This window comes from Adiantum capillus-veneris, chromosome 1 (assembly GCF_014529385.1).
Source record: "Adiantum capillus-veneris isolate H3 chromosome 1, ASM1452938v2, whole genome shotgun sequence".
NCBI lineage: Eukaryota > Viridiplantae > Streptophyta > Polypodiopsida > Polypodiales > Pteridaceae > Adiantum > Adiantum capillus-veneris.
Genome location: NC_140931.1, coordinates 97,614,861 through 97,631,424, shown reverse-complemented (window position 1 = coordinate 97,631,424; position 16,564 = coordinate 97,614,861).

The following is a 16,564-nucleotide window of genomic DNA, read 5'->3' as shown; positions in this document are numbered from 1 at the left end:
AATTGTAATGGAAATGGCCTATGAACTTTGAGAATAGCGGAATTAAGAGAATTAGAGTGAGCATTTTTGTGAGATTACTTTGAGAACATAGGGGGTGAACTTAATTGATGGTAGCAACATAAAAATAATACTTAATTAACTTGGCATGAAAAATACATTTGCAAAAGAGAAAGTATTAGAGAACATGACAATAGTTGAGAGCCGAATTTACTTGGAGCCGGTCCCCCCTCCAAAAGACGTTTGTATTATAGATTCTCCCATCAAGAGAGACTTGATACAATACAATCTTTGTGTTCCTTGTGACCTAGCTGATGCAATGAAGATAGAAAGCTTCATGCATCACAAGCATACCATAAACTTTACAAAAAGCATTAACTATCCCAAGACTCGGTCCCAAAGTCTCAAACACCTTTGAAGGTGGAGAGAGCTAACGGGGAATGAGGGTAGGGAAGAGGAAGAAGAGTCATCCATAGGAGAAAGAAATAGTTCCTCACTTATCATCACTCTTCTTGCTTAGCATAGCATAATAGCATAGTAATGAAGATGAAGAAGATGGCAAGCTTAAGCATTGAAGCATGGCTCTTGGTTGGACTTGCATTCCATAGCCAAGAGAACTGGTGTAGGCTCTCCACTTCTCAACAAGCTTGGAGAAGGAGATGGAGCTCTTGCACTTTGCACTCCACACAATGAGAGAATGTGTGTGTGTGTGTGTGTGTGTGGGGGGGGGGGAGAGTATAGCCCCCTCTTATGCTTGGACCCTCTCTCTCTCTCTCTCTCTCTCTCTCTCTCTCTCTTAATATTTAATTATATCATTTGGAACATGTATCCTCTTTTTCCTCTTTGAGAGAAAGAACTTAATTATTCATTTTTATGCATCTAAATTCTCATTGGACCCCTTTAAAGCCTATCCAATAGGATTCAAGCACATCATGAGAGCCACATGTGAAGAATTTTTTGAACATGTGTCTTTTATGCTTCTTAAGTCATTTGGTTTGAATTGAATACTTCAAACACTTAGTCAATCAAGCATGTGTCTTTTATGCTTCTTAAGTCATTTGGTTTGAATTGAACACTTCAAGCACTTAGTCAATTAAGCATGGAAAAGGTTCATGCCTCTTGCGAGTTTATCTTTGAATTTAACACGTCAAGAACCTTAGTCATTTAAGCATAAAATCATCTCAAGCTTTGGGCAAGGTTCCCACAACCACTTTAAGCATCTTAGCATCTCATGCTTGGGTAGGATCCCCACTTCAAGGTTAGCCCTAGCTTTCCTAAGGTCAAAAGACTTTTTAATACTAACTTTTAGAGGTCTTTAATGAAGCTAACCCTAAGGTCTTTTAAGCTCCATTAGATGCACGTTGCTCTTTGGTAGATTACCTCCTTTTGGACCCCTATTGAGAGAGATGTAACCATCTCTCCTCTTGGTCCCTTGCTGAGGTAAATCTAGAAGCACTTATTGCACATTGCTCTTTGTCAGACCGTCTCCTTTTGGACCCCTATTGAGATGCAACCATTTCTCCTTTTGGTCCCCTATTGAGATAGTTCTAGAAGCGCATATCTATATCATAACTCTTGTTCCCCTTTATCTTACCATATTAAATGATGAATTTAATATAAAATTATTTGGTAAAGTTAGATATCATATTTTATTGCATCTCTCTTGAAATCATAGCCGTCGATGACTATGAGGTAGTGTCAGGCCAAGGGCTAGAGGGCAGGGCCCGACCTAGGGGAGTCAAGGACTTAAGCCAAGGGCCAGACTGAAGGTGTGGACAGGGGATCCGTTTAGGGCAAAGGGCCATAGGCTCTCCTATAATAGGTTGGTTGGGAGGAGGATCCCGGGTTCAATCTCCCCTCGGCCTTTCACTGGTATCAGAGCTCAGGGGGGAGGAAGGACAAGGAGGGTGGAGGGTGGAGGGCATGGAAGCAAGGTCTCTCTCTTTTTCTCTCTCTCCATTCATGGAAGCTCCGACATATGTTCTCTTGCTCTCTCTTCCTTTTATGAGAAAGGCAAGGTCGTGGATGCATGGCTGTAGATGGTCTCTCTCTCTTTCCTACTTCTCTGCGGCGGCGAGCTTGGGTGATGTAGATGCTCTATAGCAAGCAAGGGGGAAGGGTCGTGGGCATGGCCCTTGATTATGTAGAACCTAAGAGGTTGAGGCCCGCGGGAAGCAACCCTTGTGCGTAGGGAGTCATGACGATGAGTGGCACTGTTGAAGGCGAGAGTGGTACCAAAACGGGTCGCCCCGGCGTGAATATGAGAAGACGCTTCTGCAGGCATGGCCAAAATGGGCTATAACGCTCAGCGCAAGCACATCGTCTTCATCAGTGGCTTGCAGACGACCGCCATGGCTTCCATGCAGGGTTTTTTATATATATTTATATATAAAAACAAAAAAATTTGTTTCATACAATTCATGCAGAGGGTGATTCCCACCCTACTCCAGCTCTTCGTCTTGCTACAAGAGAGGGGCGTCGTCCATTGCATACGTACCCTACTTCAACATGCAGATTCTGATTACAAAATCCATAAATTTTGCAGCCGAGGATTGCTGCTTAGTTGGGTTTCGGAGAAGCAATTTGTAATTGACGCCGGCAAATGGACAAGAAAAAAATATTAAGGGCCTTGCCTTTGCATCATGGAAGCATGCTAATGCTTCCATGATGCAAAGGCAAGGCCCTAAATGGGCTCCAAGAGAACAAAAAAAAAGTTGATGCAGGGTGGCGAGGTTGCCTAACAGTATAGGCGAGGCAAGGCTCCGAAAGGGGTTGCATGCATGGATGCAATGACTATTGCTGAAGGGGATTTCTCTACAAGTTACAAAGAGGATTACGTATGGACCAGAAGCATGGCTTCTCCCATGCAAGATATCAATCAAAGAACAACGATATAAGGTCTGAGATTCGTGTTTTTCATGAGTTTTCTTAGTATGCTTTCATCTTGCAAGACATCGATCTTCCTCTAGGAAGATCGCAATTATTTCCAAGATATTGGCAACGCACGGCATATTGCTCGACTTGCACATAAGTATACAAATTATTGGCATGGCGGTCTCTGTGTCATCATTAAAATTGCTGACATGAGAATCTCTTTATCTATTTTCCACCTCTACAATTTGAATTTTTGATGGGGCAAGGCTCCTACGCAAAGACAGTCTTGATGATTGATGTACGAACAATCAAACACATCGGCCAACGATTGACACAGTCGAACCTATTCATTTTTGAGACAAAGGAGCAAGGCTCCGTCCAAATACTTTCATATGCATGTTTTGTGTCGCCCAACTAGCATATTGAAGCTTCACAAGTTTCCACTCCGGTTGCGAATTGGGCACGGCCATCGGCATCAAGCATTACGGCATTTATTCACAGATAGGGAGATTACAAAGTTTTTACATCCCATGATGGTGTATATGATACCTATGCTAACTCATTTGAGTGGTACATATGGCTCTGAGCCCAATTTGTGCAAATTACAAAAAATTGACAACCAGTGGGCGACAAGGTTAGTCAATATCAAGTTATGTTTGTTTTGTCTATTTTTACTTTTCACTTTGCAAAAGATCTCTCTGCTCTGCAAAGCAAAGTGCTTGGGCAGACTCATTGAAGCCAAGGGCTTATCATTCCATTTATTGATCTGTATGCACGGAATACTAGTATGATGGACGTACATCACCCATCATTGCATACGGTTCCGCTATAGCACTAGCTACTCTGTCAAGGACGAGCTCAGTCATTGTTGTTTTTAGACATTTTCTTTTTATGTTTATTCACAGGCAACATGCCATACATCTACACTCTGATATAGTCACACTCACATGCAAGGTGAGTGGGTCAAGATGTGACTTTTGGGTATCTCTCTCTATAAGGGCATGGTACAATTACACTATCGTAACGAATCAACAATTTCCTAAATAACCATCTTGGTTATCTTGGAAGATCCACAAGCACCCAAACCGAGCCATGACCTCTATTGGTGATTGGTAGACCCAAAAGTTATCTCATAGAGATACTATACGTAGAGTGCAAAAATGCGTCATAAACAACTGATGTGATGAATATGCATACCACTCCAAATCAGCCTTTGCTAAACACTAAGGCCCATAACACCTAGTGTGCATGCATTTAGCAAAAAACAGATCCAAAACTGTATATCCATGGTCCTCTTTGCCAATACTTATGGCAAGTGTGATGCTCGTAGCACACATTAAAGAGGAATGTAATAGTTCTGAAAAGAAACTAAATACTGTCCGCTTCGATCATTTGCAAGCCTTTCTGAAATGTTTGAAACATAATATATTGTGAAACATTAATCACTTCTAGGGACCCATAATGAAACTTTTTCATTAACAACTCAGAGCCTTGATATATGTATAAACAACCATCTATAATGTTGTTTAGTAGACTCGTACATGAACAAGTCATTCTAAGTATCCGACAATTTCTGGCCACCGAAATTGTTCCTGATACGTCGTGCTAAAAATGGTCTAGAAAACAAATTGGACCAGCACCTAAGGACTTTGTCATGACACATACTTGAAATAGAGGGCACCATTGCCAGTCCCAGAGACTCATATTCTCCATCTGTGGAATATGTCTCATGTAAGAATGTCTGAAAAAAGAACATCCTTCAAGTACAAGATGTACTTGTGCGTGGAGGTAACTGTAAACACCTATGACGGGAGTGAGAGGGACCCTCATTAGCCTTGCTCCACACTGGCTAAACCGAACTCTTTAAGTTCCTAGACCATGTTGCATCCCATGTGACAACATGTGCCAAGTAAACCCTACAAGTAGGCTATAATTACATAATGGAGAAACTTATTATGGACATCACAGCCCAAATTGCTTGGCTTGTACATGAACTTGTCATTTCTCTAAAGAGCAAACATAGTTTATGCATCCTACATAAAAAGGAAAACCAAAAGAAACAAAACCAAAACAGATGCATACCTGTAGCGGAGTGAAGAGCACCTGCCCAAAGTTCCCGTCATTAAAGGTCTAGGAACACTAATTGAAAATTAGTGAAATGCAAGTAGTATTGCAAATGTAACCGTGGGTGTTGCCTTTGCAAACCAGACCCCTTGGTTAAAATCAACATTGTCAAACCCCTTGGTTAAACTTTGGAGGAAAACTGCTCAACTAGTAGCCGGCCCTTGGCCTATGTTCGTGACCCCTGTTGGGTTTGCCCCAGGCATTTTAGTACTTTTGAAGTAGAAATATTTCTACTACCCTTTGGCAATTTGTGGACTTCTTTCCTTGAAACTGCAAGTGTGAAGGTTCCAAGAATGGATCAGCAACCCTATAGGCACTCTTAGTGCTAATAGAAGTTCCAATGAAGTTGGAGTCGTATGGAGCCACATCTTCAGAGGAACTTAGGGATTCGCTTATTTCTCATTCTTTGGATTCCTCATCTCTTATGGGAGAGAGTCTTCTTTTGGGAGGCTCATAAAGAAGCCTCCTAAACTCTCTCTCCTCTTGGAGAGGAAGGGAAATCCCATAAGCACGAAGTTGTTGAGTAACTTCGGCTTGCAAAGTAAGGTTGCCCATAGCTTGATGCAACCTAGTAACAAGATAATTGATAAACATGGGGGCATCATCATTAGCACCTTCATGTGAAAAATCAAAGTCATCAATGTTCATTCTACTCTCTTGGTTATTGTCAGCCATGCTAATTATACTTATGTGTTTACTTAGTGTATTCTTTAGCAATTCAAAACCTTCATTGCTACTCTTCTTAGCCTTTGAAAATAAGCACTTAAATATCTACACCCACGGCCAAATTGGTTAATTATAGGGAGTAGTGGGGTGGGGTCTAACATAACAGAATTTCCGAGGGATAGCTCCTTTCGGACTTCTTATGGCTCAATAATGGTAAAGCCGTAGGCAAGTTTAAAAAGATCCCATTATTAAGACTAAAGCTCCCGAGGCGTACACCATATCCCACATAGTGGGCTCAACAAAACCGATAATAGATCCCAGTCTCACTTACCCTAATATAACAAAATCAACCATTAATAGGCTACTTAAGGACCTCTCTTCTTAAGCAAGAAAAGAGAAACCGAATGCTCTAATACCAATGTAATGGAAATGGCCTATGAACTTTGAGAATAGAGGAATTAAGAGAATTAGAGTGAGCATTTTTTGTGAGATTGCTTTGAGAATATAGGGGGTGAACTTAATTGATGGTAGCAACATAAACATAGTACTTAATTAACTTGGCATGAACAATACTTTTGCAAGAGAGAGAGTATTAGAGAACATGACAATAGTTGAGGACCGGATTTACTTGGAGCCGGTCCCCCCTCCAAAAGACGTTTGTATTATAGATTCTCCCATCAAGAGAGACTTGATACAATACAATCTTTGTGTTCCTTGTGACTTAGCTGATGCAATGAAGATAAAAAGCTTCATGCATCACAAGCATACCATAAACTTTACAAAAAGCATTAACTATCCCAAGCCTCAGTCCCAAAGTCTCAAACACCTTTGAAGGTGGAGAGAGCTAACGGGGAATGAGGGTAGGGAAGAGGAAGAAGAGTCATCCATAGGAGAAAGAAATAGTTCCTCACTTATCATCACTCTTCTTGCTTAGCATAGCATAATAGCATAGTAATGAAGATGAAGAAGATGGCAAGCTTAAGCATTGAAGCATGGCTCTTGGTTGGACTTGCATTCCATAGCCAAGAGAACTGGTGTAGGCTCTCCACTTCTCAACAAGCTTGGAGAAGGAGATGGAGCTCTTGCACTTTGCACTCTACACAATGAGAGAATGTGTGTATGTGGGAGGGAGAGTATATCCCCCTCTCATGCTTGGTCACACCTCTCTCTCTCTCTCTCTCTCTCTCTCTCTCTAGTAATATTTAATTATATCATTTGGGACACGTGTTCTCTTTTTCCTCTTTGAGAGAAAGAACTTAATTATTTATTTTTATACATTTAAATTCTCATTGGATCCCTTTAAAGCCTATCCAATAGGATTCAAGCACATCATGAGGGCCACATGTGAAGGATTTTTTAAACATGTGCCTTTTATGCTCCTTAAGTCATTTGGTTTGAATTGAATACTTCAAGCACTTAATCAATCAAGCATGTGTTTTTTATGCTTCCTAAGTCATTTGGTTTGAATTGAACACTTCAAGCACTTAGTCAATTAAGCATGGAAAACGTTTATGCCTCTTGAGAGTTTATCTTTGAATTTAACACTTTAAGAACTTTAGTCATGTAAGCATAAAAATCATCTCAAGCTTTGGACAAGGTTCCCACAACCACTTTAAGCATCTTAGCATCTCATGTTTGGGTAAGATTCCCACTTCAAGGTTAGCCCTAGCTTGACTAATGTCAAATGATTTTTTAACACTAACTTTTGGAGGTCTTTAATGAAGCTAACCCTAAGGTCTTTTAAACTCTAGTAGATGCACGTTGCTCTTTTATAGACTACCTCCTTTTGGATCCCTATTGAGATGTAACCATCTCTCCTCTTGGTCCCTTGCTGAGGTAAATCTAGAAGCACTTATTGCACATTGCTCTTTGTCAGACCGTCTCCTTTTGGAACCCTATTGAGATGCAACCATTTCTCCTTTTGGTCCCCTGTTGAAATAGGTCTAGAAGCACATGTCTATATCCTAACTCTTGTTACCCTTTTATCTTCCTATATTAAATAATCATTTTAATATGAAAAAATCATTTGGTAAAGTTAGATATTATATTTTACATTACCTCTCTTGTTTGAATCCAAGCTCTTCTAAGAATCTGTGAAGCCACTGAATTTCTTTGCTTGCCTCTGTCATTGCAGCATACTCTGCTTCCGTGGTAGAAAGTGAGACCACTTTCTGCAGCTTTGAAGCCCAACTTACTACTGTGTCTCAAACCGTGAAGACATAGCCAGTAGTGCTCCCTTGAGTATCTTTGTCACCTGCCATATCTACATCAGCATACCCTTGAAGAAAAATATCAGTTCCTCCAAAATACAAAGCATTTGTTGTTGTCCCTTTTAGGCCATAGCATACATAAGAGAACCTACCACTGCAACATATGGAACTTTAGATATATAGGCTATCTCCTCTTGTGTCTTTGGACATGTATCCTTGGTTAGTTTAAAGTGACCAACCAACGGTGTAGAAACCGTTTTTGCATTTTGCATTGCTAACCTTTCTAGTACATTTTTTATGTAATCCTCTTGAGATAGATTTATTGTCTTCTTCGTCCTGTCCCTTGATATCTTCATACTAAGTATTCTCTTTGCAGCACCTAAATCTTTCATTGAAAAAGATTTAGACAAATCCTCTTTTAGGTCTTTGATGTCTTGCATGTTAGCACTTGCAATCAACATGTCATCAACATACAACATTAGAATAATGAACTTTCCATCTCCCAAATTCTTTGTGTAGATGCGATGATCTGAGTTGCATCTCTGTGAATCCATGATCCAACATCAATCGATCAAACTTCAAGTACCACTATCTTGATGCTTACTTTAAATCATACAAGCTCTTCTTTAATCTGCAAAATAATTCTTTCTTTACCTTTTACTTCATACCCCTTTTGTTGAATCATGTAAATGTCGTGTTTACATCTATTTGCTCGAGATTTAAATGATGAGCAGCCACAAGGCTTAAGAAAAACCTAATTGAGTTCATTTTTACAACAGGAGAAAATATTTCATTGAATTTTATACCATTTTTTGAGAAAACCCTTTTACCACAAGCTTAGACTTGTACCTTTTTTCCCCACCTTCTTCTTCCTTTAGCTTATACACCCATTTTTTCTACAGTGTCCGCTTACCTTTAGGCAACTCACCCAACTCCCATGTTTGGTTATGATGTAATGAGTCCATCTCCACTTGCATGTGTTTCATCCATTCTTCTTTGGATTTGTGATGCATAGCTTCTTCATATGATTCTTGCTCTCCAGAATCTGAGATCAAGAGATGGTTGAAGGAAGGAACGAACCTTTCTGGAGGTCTACTTGCTTTTGTAGATCTTCGGGGAATAGGTTGAGGCTCTTCATTTGGTTGACGTTGCTGCACATTGTCATCGTTTGTAGTCCTTGAGTCTTCAGCGTCCTCAAGCTCCATGTACTCATCACCTGTTTCTTTTATTTGTTTTCTTTCCAAGTAATCCTTGTACATATTTTGTTCGTTAAAAATTACATCCCTACTCCTAAAGATTTTACCATCTTCAAGATTCCATAGGCGATACCCAAAGCCACCTTCTCTATAGCCGATGAAGAAACACTTTTTGGACTTTGCATCTAGCTTTGACCTTAGGCTTCTATCTATGTGCATGAAAGCCTCGCACCCAAACACTTTGAGAAATGAATAGTTCACTGCTTTACCTATCCACGCCTCCTCTAGAATTCCCCCATTCAATTTCATTGAGGGTGACCGATTGATTAAGTACACAGACGTACTTACTGTTGGGGTATAGGCGTCTGTGCCTTGCCCAGCCGCCCAGAGTCTGGGTGCCCACTGATTTGTATACCTTATACATAGCATAAGTGTATAGGGGGTTGCTCACTCTTAGAGTCTCCCCACCCATATTTGTGTGTCGTGTGTCTCCTTCTCTCTCTCTCACTCTCCGTCTGTGGTGCTCCCCGATCCCCTTCAATTGGTATCAGAGCTATGGTGACCGCGGAGAGCACGACGGCTTTGAGAGCTTCGAGGCGATAGCTCGCTCGCTCTCGACGATCGAGAGATTAAGAAAGCTTGGAAGCTTTGTGAGAATGCAATGGGAGCTTGTGAGCTCAGTTGAGAGTGATGTATCCTCTTGTGGAAGCTCAGAAAGGAGTGTGGAAGATTGTGTGTAAGTGAAGGTGCTGCCCTAAAACTGTGTGCGCAGCAGCACTGTTTTCAGATTCCTTTTTCTCCTTGTAGAATGCAGATATGAGAATTCTGTTCATGTGTCCATCCGTTTCGACGTGGTCTACAACTTTGCAGAAGAAACTTTTTGCAAATTCCTCACTGTTTTGCTGATATTCAGTTCAGACTGACTGTATACAGAAATTCCAGATTTTCTGTTGTCGCATTGTGTGCGAGTTTGATGCACTTTTGGAAGCACGGGAGATGCTTGATGTTGAGTGCATAAATTTTGAGCTGAAGATGCAATTGCAGCTTGTGTTAAGCTTGTGGTTTGAGGGTTTTTTGGTAGACTTGGGCAACGAAGTACGGAGGCGTTTACACACCACCGAAGCGGTCTCTTGAGAGATGCAGGTTTTTGGAGCACACAGGTGGAGCTTCTTTCACTGGTTTTCACAAAATACTTTGGCAGTGATTTTGTGCTTGGATTCATGGTCTTTGCGGATGGTTTGCATATGGTTATGGCACATGGTTGATGCCCATTATATATGCATTTTGGCGAGCACTTTCAAGTGCCGGTGAGCTCTCTTGAGAGCATTGTTTTCGCATTGATCAAGTTTCCGGATTGCAAATCTTTTGGCGTTTGCTTATGCGCGGTCACTCCGTTGATGTATGTTGAATGTAGTTTGATGCGCATTGATTGCTCATTGTATTGAGCTTGCAGGACAATGGTTATTTTGTGTTGATAGCCATTGTGCGTCGAAACTCTGGCGAAATTTTCCCAGGAGTTTTATGCGTATCATTTATGCGATCTAGGTAGAGATTGCAGGTTGCACTCAGCATTTGCGTGCGGTGTTCTCTGCAGGTGGGAGATTTGTGCGTGTGTATGCATCGATACCGCACAGTGTGGGCTTGGTGATTAGCTCACAGATTGCAGTGTGATACTAGAGCAGGTGAGGCTTGTATTGACATTGCGAGAGCTCTATTTTGGAGTGTGTCTCACAGGTTTTACATTGTGTTTCTGGCCATATTTATAGACAGTTTCCAGGTGTTGTTGGTGAGGTGGTTTTGCTATCTAGCTTGCTACTTGTGCTCATGGCAGAGACAGGTGATCAAAAAGATTGTGACCTCTCACAGATGCGCGTGTTTGATGGGTCAGACTTTGCGACATGGAGAGAGTGTATGCTTGATGCATTGACACAGCGAGGGTTGCATCGACCATTGAGTGGTGATGCAGGTAGACCTTCAAACATGTCTGACGATCAGTGGCAGGAGCTAGAGGAGATGGCACTATCTACGCTCTCTTTGCACCTTGCGGAATCTGTATATGCTCTTGTTATGTATGAGACTACTTCGAGAGCACTTTGGCGCAGATTACATGATATGTATGATAGATCTGAGTCATCACGGACTCGTGTGAGACATGTACATTCACGAGCACGCCGACAGGTGACATGTTGGTATTGTGGTCATTCTGGACACGTTAGACGGCGCTGTTTTCGTCGTATGCGACATCGTAGGAGACATGGCAGTCTCAGAGATGTATGTAGTGATGCCATGGACTCAGTTGCTTTGACAGTTGAGGCACATGTAGTGTCGGAGTATACTAGTGACGGGGATGTCACTTTTACCTCGAGCTATGCACGAGATGCTATACATGTGGATAGTGCACTCCCTTCGCAGTGGTTGCTAGACGCAAATGCTATGTTTCATGTCACGCCGCATCGTGCATGGTTTTGTAGCTATTCTAGCGGGATGCTTGGCAATGTACGTTTGACCGATGGATCGGTGCATGCGATAGCAGGTGCAGGAGATGTGAGACTGTCATTACCGAGTGGTGCATCTTACTTGTTACAACATGTGCGCTATGTACCAGATTTGACAATGAGTTTGATCTCGATTGGTCAGCTTAGAGATTGTGGATGTCAGATTTCGCTACGAGAGCGAGATTTTGTGATGCATTTGGGTTTGCTAGTGATTGCGAGAGGTGCTAGGAGTGGTACAGGTTACCCATTGCATGTGGATCACAGGAAAGACGGTGTTGTCTCTGTGATCACGCAGCCAGGTAGAGAGCGAGAGAGCAGGCGAGTCTCTTTTGCTCATGGGTTGCAGGGTACTTTGCATGGAGTGCACAGTAGTGAGCTCGTTGTGCACACAATTGGGGCACGACTTGAGCAGTCACACAAAGAGGTGACAGAATCCGACATGCATGCTTTGCTAGTGACTGAGCAAAGCAGAGAGTCATTTGTGCGAGATACTTCTATGCAGGATAGACATGTAGAGCGGTCTTGCTCTAGTGAGTCACGACAGGAGGACGTTGTGCAAGAGTCTATGCATACGGAGGTAGAGCATGAGAGCTCTAGTGAGTCACAGCAGATTGAGTGGTCATGTTTGCAGTGGATGATTGCAGAGGAGACTGAGATGTCAGCGATTATGCAATCATTCCTTTCTATGCTCGACAGTGAGCATGGGGATATAGTTGTGCAGGATATGTCTTCCAGAAAACACCTAGAGCAGCTGGTTTGCTCTGAGGTTGCACGACAGGTTGATGCGTCTTTTGTGGACAGTCAGGAGATGCATGTGGCTGACACGCCTTGTCAGTCAGAGATGCCTATTGCCAGGGATATATATGTTGATGCATGCTCCGTAGAGCTAGCAGGGCCCGCTAGCATTGCATCGGCATTCGGTGGTCTCATGTATGAGATGTTGATCTTGAGACCAGATATCGCAGCTGTAGTGGGAGCATTTGCAGTTGGGATTGTCAGTCTCTTGTTGACTGATGATGGCATAGTGCACGAGGGAGATATGCAGGTATTGCGTACATACTTGCAGTATGTGTGTGGTACGTCTGTTGGTGTATGGACTTACACGGGAGCAGGACATCCGGATGCACACGATCACAGCCAGCCAGTGGGTATCGGTTGAGAGCGATTTTCTCTCACCTTTTGTAGTCTTTAGACTAGGTTCCCTTGCTTAAAGGCACAATCGCCTTTAAGTGGGAGGTTGTTGGGGTATAGGCGCCTGTGCCTTGCCTGGCCGCCCAGAGTCTGGGCGCCCACTGACTTGTATACCTTATACATAGCATAAGTGTATAGGGGGCTGCTCACTCTTGGAGTCTCCCCACCCATATCTGTGTGTCGTGTGTCTCCTTCTCTCTCTCACACTCTCCGTCTGTGGTGCTCCCCGATCCCCTTCACTTACTGCTTCCGCCCAAAGCTTAAGCGGTAGGTCTGCATGTAGCCGCGTGCTTGGTGCTCGCTCCATGATTGTCCTGTTCATCCTTTTCAAAATCTCATTTTGTTGAGGTGTCCTTGGGGTTGTCTTTTGCCTTCGAATGCCATTGCTAGCACAAAAGTTTCCAAAAGCTTGGCTACAATATTCATCTCCATTGTCGGATTTGAGACATTTAATCTTAGTACCTGTTCATTCTCCACAAAAGCTTTCCACCTTTGAAATATGGAAAACACATCGGATTTATTCTTCATTACATAAACCCATGTTTTCCTAGTCGCATCATCTATGAATGTTACATAGTACAATGAGCCACCAAGTGATGGTATACTTGCAGGACCCCAAACATCAGAATGAACCAACTCAAGTTTTTTTTTTCTTTCATTTTCTGATTTTTGAAATTTTACCCTTTTTTGTTTTCCATAAGTACAATCTTCACAGATCTTTAAGTCCACTTCTTTCAAACCTAGTAGAAGCTTCTTCGTTTGAAGGATTTGCATTCCTTTGGCACTTATATGCCTAAGCTGATAGTGCCAACTTGATGTCTTGAGACTCCGACTCCTTCTTCTTCTTGGACCACCAATCCTTCTTGACGTGGCCCTTCTTGTCGCAGTTCCAACATTCAAGAACTGACTTTGTGCGTGACTTTCTCCGCCTCGAGCGATCACGACCCTTTTGGTTTTTGACCCTCTCCTTAGACCTTCCTCTTGTTTCCACTGACAATGCAACACTTGATGATTCTCTTGTGCTACTCCTTTGCATTTCCCTGCTTAGAAGAACACCCACAACATCATCAAACTTAAGAGTATTTGTGCCAGAGATAGAATTACTTACAACCATCACAAGGCTGTCCTAACTATCCGATAGAGACGATAGTATAAAGAGAGCTCGCACTTCATCATCGAAATTTATTTTCATCGATTGAAGTTGGCTTATGTTGGTGTTAAAGTCATTTAGGTGTTCTACAACTGAACCATTCTCTGTCATCTTTAGATTGAACAAGCGCTTCATGAGAAATACCTTATTGGATGTTGATGGTTTCTCATAGAGGCCGTCAAGTGACTTCATCAAGTCCTCCGTGGTCTTCATCTCCGAAACATTAAAGGCCACCGTTGACGCCAAGCTTAACCGGATTGTTCCCAATGCTTTTCAGTCAAGGACAATCCATGCTTCATCTGTCATCGTTGTGGGCTTCTTTGCAAGACCGCCTAATGGTAAATAGAGGTTCTTCTGGTAGAGATAGTTTTCAATTTGCATCTTTCAATGTTGGTAGTTTTTACCGTTGAACTTCTCGATCTTGAGCTTCCCTCCTCCGCCATTACTCCCACTCAATTCAAGGAATCCTTTTCTTGAGATACTTTACCTACGAGCAAACCTTGCTCTTATACCACTTGTTAGGAAATAGGACGTAGCTTAGTAGATAATTTAGTAGATTACTTAATGGAGAGAGTTAATTTTCACACCCGAGAGATTATAGAGCAGAGAGAGAGAGAGAGAGAGAGAGAGAGAGAGAGAGAGAGAGAGAGATCACACACGATATACATGGTTCACCCAATGTGGGCTACGTCCACGGGAAACCAGCCACACAATGGCTTTAATACTTCAAAACAAGAAGTAAGTTACAAAGGGATTATACCCTTTTGGAGCTCCCGCCTTGTTTCACTCTCACCACCTCACATCGACTTCACAATGCTTCACAATCCGTTTTTGTGTGTAGAAGAGGCCTCTTTTTATAGGGCCAAAGGGTTGTTCTCTCTCATGAGAGGCAGCCGTGTGTAGCCTCCCTTGTGTTGACAAGTCCAAATTGGACCCTCCAATCCGTCCATGTGTGGCCGTCCTTGAGAAGACAAGTCCGCCTTTGAAATCGGCCACCAGCCATTGAATTCGGCCATCGGTCAAACGACCGACCGTTTTTCGACCACTTTCCGGCCACCGTCCGACCATAATATTCAGGCGAAGCCAGTCTCGAGTTTTGCTCGAGACTGGCCGTGAAAATTTTGGTTTTCGATGAGTAATTTTTCTTCACGCGCGATGGCTTCTTCTCATAACGGGGGCCTTACAAATGTGCGTTTTTAATACAGAAAATTACAAGGGGTAAATCAGGCTCCATACTTAACACAAAGGCTAGGTTTTCGCTATACTTGGCACTACACTAACCATAGGCATGGAAGAGGAGGAGCAACATTGGGAATCTCAGAAAAATACAAACAACTTGTGCACCAAGTTCACACTTCATGCAATTGGGTGCATGCCTCCCTCAACAATCCTTTTAATTACACTTTGATTTCTGTCTATGCTTCAAATTCTTCAGTGGAAAGAGAAAAAGTATGGGAAGAATTGGCTAATTTATCAGGGCATTGCATTTGTGCATAAGATTTTAACATGCTTGAATCCTCCTTTGACAGATGGAATTAGCTAGGTCTTACCATCAGTAGTAATGAGAAAACTAAATGGGATATGGCCCTATCCAAGCTCAAGATGATTGACATTTCTGAAAGTACATGTCTCACATGGAACAACAAACAAATGGGGGAATGCTACATAGCATCAAGCCTTGAGAGAGTATACATGAGTTCAATCTTACTTCATGACTACTGACAGATAAGTTGTTCTAAGGATAATTTTATAATGTTGTCTGATCATACTCCAGTTGTGTTTGAGCTTCAAAAGGAAGAATGTGTGTACAAATTAGGTCGGCCTCATATAGAATAGACATTTCTCTCACTTGATGTTGTGAAAGGGAAAGTAGAGAACATCTTTGCCTCAACCTTTAGCAAGAATGGTTCATCTTTTAAGGCCTGGGATGTAGCAGCAAGAGAAACTCAGAGACTTCTCACAAACTACAAATGAAAAGCTAGGGCCATTAGGGAGAACAGAAGGATGATGATAAGGAAAGGTATTTAGGAGCTTGAGATTGAAGCTCTCTCTGATCCCAACAATACTCCTTCCCTTGAGCTATATGAGCTAAAATCTAAACTTAAAGAGAAAGAGCTGCTGGCTGCTAGAGCTTCCATCCTTTGGACAAGAGAATTTTGGGCTAAGAAAAATCAACAAACCTGATAAGCACATGTTCAATCTTCTTAGAAAGAAGAAGTTCAAAGACTTTATTCCCCTTTTAAAAAAAAAAAATGGTGTTACATCAGAATCACATAAAGATAATATCAAGATTGTCACTGATTTCTTTGTTGACATTTTTTCCTGTCCTCCAAAAACAGGGGCTGACCTCATGCCAGGGCCACAATAGCGAGAGCTAGCATATAGCTAAAATGATGGATCAGCCACTAACAGAGGGGGACGTGAAGGACTCCATGATGTTCTTAAAAATGGTAAATCACATGGTTGTGATGGTCTTCCTAATGAATTTTTCAAAATGTATAAAGATTTCCTCCTGCCCCATCTCTTGTCCATATGGAAGGAAGCTCTATAAACACAATGTCATTGAGCTTATCCATAAAAGAGGGAAAAAGGAGGACTTCGGTAATTGGCGATCTATCACCTGCCTGACTTCTGTCTATGAAATCTTCTCCCAGGTCCTAG